Source organism: Tachyglossus aculeatus, chromosome 20 (assembly GCF_015852505.1).
Source record: "Tachyglossus aculeatus isolate mTacAcu1 chromosome 20, mTacAcu1.pri, whole genome shotgun sequence".
NCBI classification, from domain to species: Eukaryota; Metazoa; Chordata; class Mammalia; order Monotremata; family Tachyglossidae; genus Tachyglossus; species Tachyglossus aculeatus.
This window is the reverse complement of record NC_052085.1, coordinates 18,824,902-18,830,901: the sequence shown is the minus strand read 5'-3', so window position 1 is coordinate 18,830,901 and position 6,000 is coordinate 18,824,902.

Below are 6,000 nucleotides of genomic sequence, written 5' to 3'. Positions count from 1 at the left end.
AATGCGCTCAATAAATGCGACTGAATGAATTATTAGACAACCCCAGCCTCTTGCCACCAACTTGTCCTTCCCAAGCGCTTAGTACAGGGCTCTGCACACAGTAAGCGTTCAATAAATACGATTGAATGAATGAATGAATGAATGAATGAATGAATTATATATATATATATAAACAGGTGCTGTGGGAAGGGGAAGGAGAGAAGGCGGCGGGGGGGGGGGATGAAATACCATCATTCTTATGATTATAAGCGCCTAGTACGGTGCTCTGCACACAGTAAGCGTTCAATAAATGCGACTGAATGAATTATTAGAGAACCCCAGCCTCTGGCCGCCAACTTGCACTTCCCAAGCACTTAGTACAGTGCTCTGCACTCAATAAATGCGCTCAATAAATGCGACTGAATGAATTATTAGACAACCCCAGCCTCTTGCCGCCAACTTGTCCTTCCCAAGCGCTTAGTACAGGGCTCTGCACATAGTAAGCGCTCAATAAATACGATTGAATGAATGAATGAATATATATATATATATACATATATTTATATACATATATTTATATAAACAGGTGCTGTGGGAAGGGGAAGGAGGGAGGGCGGGGGGGATGAAATGCCATCATCCTTATGATTATAAGCGCCTAGTACGGTGCTCTGCACACAGTAAGCGCTCAGTAAATGCGACTGAATGAATTATTAGACAACCCTAGCCTCTTGCCACCATCTTGTCCTTCCCAAGCGCTTAGTACAGTGCTCTGCACTCAATAAATGCGCTCAATAAATGCGACTGAATGAATTATTAGAGAACCCCAGCCTCTTGCCACCAACTTGTCCTTCCCAAGCGCTTAGTACAGGGCTCTGCACACAGTAAGCGCTCAATAAATGCGATTGAATGAATGAGTGAATGAACATATATATATATATATATAAAACAGGTGCTGTGGGGAGGGGAAGGAGGGAAGGCGGGGGGGGGTGAAATACCATCATTCTTATGATTATAAGGGCCTAGTACAGTGCTCTGCACACAGTAAGCACTCAATAAATGCGACTGAATGAATTACTAGACAACCCCAGCCTCTTGCTGACAACTTGTCCTTCCCAAGCGCTTAGTACAGTGCTCTGCACACAGTAAGTGCTCAATAAATATGAATGAATGAATATATATATACATATATTCATTCATATATATATATAAACAGGTGCTGTGGGAAGGGGAAGGAGGGAAGGCAGGGGGGGGGAATGAAATACCATAATTCTAATGATTATAAGCGCCTAGTAAGGTGCTCTGCACGCAGTGAGCGCTCAATAAATGCAACTGAATGAATTATTAGACAACCCCAGCCTCTTGAAACCAACTTGGACTTCCCAAGCGCTTAGTCCAGTCCTCTACACTCAATAAATGCGCTCAATAAATGCGACTGAATGAATTATTAGAGAACCCCAGCCTCTTGCCAACAACTTGTCCTTCCCAAGCGCTTAGTACAGTGCTCTGCACACAGTAAGTGCTCAATAAATATGCTTGAATGAATGAATGAGTGAAGAATATATATATATATATATATATATATATATATATGTATATAAACAGGTGCTGTGGGGAGGGTGAAATACCATCATTCTTATGATTATTAGGGCCTAGTACGGTGCTCTGCACACAGTAAGCGTTCAAGAAATGCGACTGAATGAATTATTAGAGAACCCCAGCTTCTTGCCACCAACTTGGACTTCCCAAGCGCTTAGTCCAGTGCTCTGCACTCAATAAATGCGCTCAATAAATGCGACTGAATGAATTATTAGACAACCCCAGCCTCTTGAACCAACTTGCACTTCCCAAGCGCTTAGTACAGTGCTCTGCACTCAATAAATGCGCTCAATAAATGCGACTGAATGAATTATTAGACAACCCCAGCCTCTTGAAACCAACTTGTACTTTCCAAGCGCTTAGTACAGTGCTCTGCACAAAGTAAGCGCTCAGTAAATACGACTGACTGAATGAATGAATGACTGAATGAGTCCCCTCAGCCCAAATCTCCTCAGGCTCCTGTGGCTCCCCCAGCGGCTTAGCTCGTCCGCCCCGCCCCTCCGCGCTGCTCATTGGCCCTTCCCAGACATCCCCGCCTTCTGATTGGCCGGCGGCGGCTGCCACTCAAGCAGGACCTGAGGGGAGGGGGCACTTCCGCTCTGAGCAGGGGTGTTGGGGATCATTCATTCAGTCAGTCAGTCAACTGTATTTATTGAGCGCTGACTGTGTGCAGAGCACTGTACTAAGCGCTTGGGAAGTCCAAGTTGGCAACATATAGAGACGGTCCCTACCCAACAGTGGGCTCACAGTCTAGAAGGGGGAGACAGACAACAAAACAAAACAAATTAACAAAAGAAAATCAATAGAATAAATATGTACAAGTAAAATATTTATTGAGCACTTATTGTGTGCAGAGCACTGTACTAAGCGCTTGGGAAGTCCAAGTTGGCAACATCTAGAGACGGTCCCTACCCCACAGCGGGCTCACAGACGGACAACGAAACAAAACATATTAACAAAAGCATCATCATCATCAATCGTATTTATTGAGCGCTTACTGTGTGCAGAGCACTGTACTAAGCGCTTGGGAAGTCCAAGTTGGCAACATCTAGAGACGGTCCCTACCCAACAGTGGGCTCACAGTCTAGAAGGGGGAGCCAGACAACAAAACAAAACGTATTAATGAAATAAAATAAATAGAATAAATATGTACAAGTAAAATAAATAAATAAATAGAGTAATGAATATGTACAAACATATATACATATTCATGCATTCATTCAATCGTATTTCTTGAGCACTTACTGTGTGCAGAGCACTGTACTAAGCACTTGGGAAGTACAAGTTGGCAACATGTACAAATAAAATAAATAAATAAATAGAGTAATCAATACATACAAACATATATACACGTTCACGGGGGTGGGCATGAAGGAAGGCCCGGAAAGTTAGTTATTTGGTTAGTAATGGCATTTATTAAGCGCTTACTATGTGCAAAGCACTGTTCTAGGTGCTGGGGAGGTTACAAGGTGATCAGGTTGTCCCACGGGGGGCTCACAGTCTTCATCCCCATTTTACAGATGAGGGAACTGAGGCCCAGAGAGGTGAAGTGACTTGTCCAAAGTCACACAGCTGTCAAGTGGCAGAGCCGGGATTTGAACCCCTGAACTTTGACTCCAAAGCCCGGGCTCTTTCCACTGAGCCATGCTGGAAAGTCGATTTGTGCAGCAGTTTCTGGTGTCATCATCATCATCATCATCATCATCATCATCATCATCATCATCATCACAATAATGGCATTTATTAAGCGCTTACTATGTGCAAAGCACTGTTCTAAGCGCTGGGGAGGTTACAAGGTGATCAGGTTGTCCCACGGGGGTCTCACAGTCTTCATCCCCATTTTACAGATGAGGGAACTGAGGTCCAGAGAGGTGAAGTGGCTTGCCCAAATTCACACAGCTGACAAGTGGTGGAGCCGGCATTGGAACCCATGACCTCTGACTCCAAAGCCCGGGCTCTTTCCACTGAGCCACGCTGGAAAGTCGACTTGTGCAGCAGTTTCCGGTGTCATAATAATAATAATAATAATAATAAAAGCATTTATTAAGCGCTTACTATGTGCAAAGCACTGTTCTAAGCGCTGGATTAGAGGGTGGTCAGTCATCTGGTCCTTTGCTAGATGGTCCACCTTTCAGCTACCTCCTGTCCAATTTTTATATTCATTCATTCATTCATTCATTCACTCATTGAATCATATTTATTGAGCGCTTACTGTGTGCAGAGCACTGTACTAAGTGCTTGGGAAGTAGAAGTTGGCAACATATAGAAACGGTCCCTACCCAACAGTGGGGACCAGATGTTGTGGCTCAGTGGAAAGAGCCCAGGCTTTGGAGTCAGAGGTCATGGGTTCAAATCCTGACTCCGCCAACTGTCAGCTGGGTGACTTTGGGCAAGTCACTTAACACCTCTGTGCCTCAGTCACCTCAGCTGTAAAATGGGGATGAAGACTGTGAGCCCCCCGTGGGACACCTGATCTACATGCACTCCCTTGGTGACCTCATTCGCTCCCACGGCTTCAACTATCATCTCTACGTTGATGACACCCAGATCTCCGTCTCTGCCCCTGCTCTCTCCCCCTCTCTCCAGGCTCGCATCTCTTCCTGCCTTCAGGACATCTCCATCTGGATGTCTGCCTGCCACCTAAAACTCAACATGTCCAAGACTGAGCTCCTTGTCTTCCCTCCCAAACCCTGCCCTCTCCCTGACTTTCCCATCTCTGTTGAAGGCACCACCATCCTTCCCGTCTCACAAGCCCGCGACCTTGGTGTCATCCTCGACTCCGCTCTCATTCACCCCTCACATCCAAGCCGTCACCAAAACCTGCCGGTCTCAGCTCCGCAACATTGCCAAGATCCGCCCTTTCCTCTCCATCCCAACCGCTACCCTGCTCGTTCAAGCTCTCATCCTATCCCGTCTGGACTACTGCACCAGCCTTCTCTCTGATCTCCCATCCTCGTGTCTCTCTCCACTTCAGTCCATACATCATGCTGCTGCCCGGATTATCTTTGTCCAGAAACGCTCTGGGCATATTACTCCCCTCCTCAAAAATCTCTAGTGGCTACCAATCAATCTGCGCATCAGGCAGAAACTCCTCACCCTGGGCTTCAAGGCTGTCCATCCATCCCCTGGCCCCCTCCTACCTCCCCTCCCTTCTCTCCTTCTCCAGCCCAGCCCGCACCCCCCGCTCCTCCACCGCTAATCTCCTCACTGTACCTCGTTCTCGCCTGTCCCGCCATCGACCCCCGGCCCACGTCATCCCCCGGGCCTGGAATGCCCTCCCTCTGCCCCTCCGCCAAGCTAGCTCTCTTCCTCCCTTCAAGGCCCTACTGAGAGCTCACCTCCTCCAGGAGGCCTTCCCACACTGAGCCCCCTCCTTCCTCTCCCCCTCCTCCCCCTCTCCAGCCCCCCGCCTTACCTCCTTCCCTTCCCCACAGCACCTGTATATATGTTTGTACGTATTTATTACTCTATTAATTTTACTTGTACATATCCATTCTATTTATTTTATTCTGTTAATATGTTTTGTTTAGTTCTCTGTCTCCCCCTTCTAGACTGTGAGCCCACTGTTGGGTAGGGACCGTCTCTATATGTTGCCAACTTGGACTTAGTACAGTGCTCTGCACACAGTAAGCGCCCAATAAATACGATTGAATGAATGAATGAATGATCTAGCCCCAACACCTAACCCAGCCCAAGAACAGTTTCTTTGCCATTCTGAAAGATGGCTCTAGACTGTGAGCCCGCTGTTGGGTAGGGACCGTCTCTATATGTTGCCAACTTGGACTTCCCAAGCGCTTAGTACAGTGCTCCGCACACAGGAAGCGCTCAATAAATGCGATTGAATGTCCACGGAAAGCGGTTCCACGAGCACGCCCGCCGCCTCCAGCAATCAGTCCTCAGACCCGAGCGACTTGGCTGTAATTAGGGCACATCCTGCTTTTGGTCTGACCCATTAGAGGCCTGTCGAATATTTATTTTATTCCAACCACCCTCCCCTGTCTGACTCTGTCCTCTATTCCCTTTCCGACGCCTCTATTCCCTTTCCGACGTGATCCACCCGGAACCAGGCTTCCCCGGTCCTCCAATCCAGTCCCATTTTCCCATGAGCCGCGGTCCCTCCCGGGAGAGAGCCAAGGGGACCCAAATTGGTCTGTAAAGCCTAGCCCACCCTCCAGCCCCTTCCCAATCCCACCACAGGCCACAGAGAGATGAATAGAAGAAGGCGGGAGTGGGGGCTCCCTACCGGACGGTTCCCCGGAAGAAATTCCTGAGCGGCGTGGATCCCGCGTACAGAATATGCACTCTGGCAAAGCAAGAGTTGATGCTGGAAACCTGGGAGAAAGAAAACCGGGGAAGGGGAGATTTGGGCAGTTTAAACTAAAGCCAACTTGGGCCCTCAGGAGGATCTCACTCAGAGCCCTTCTG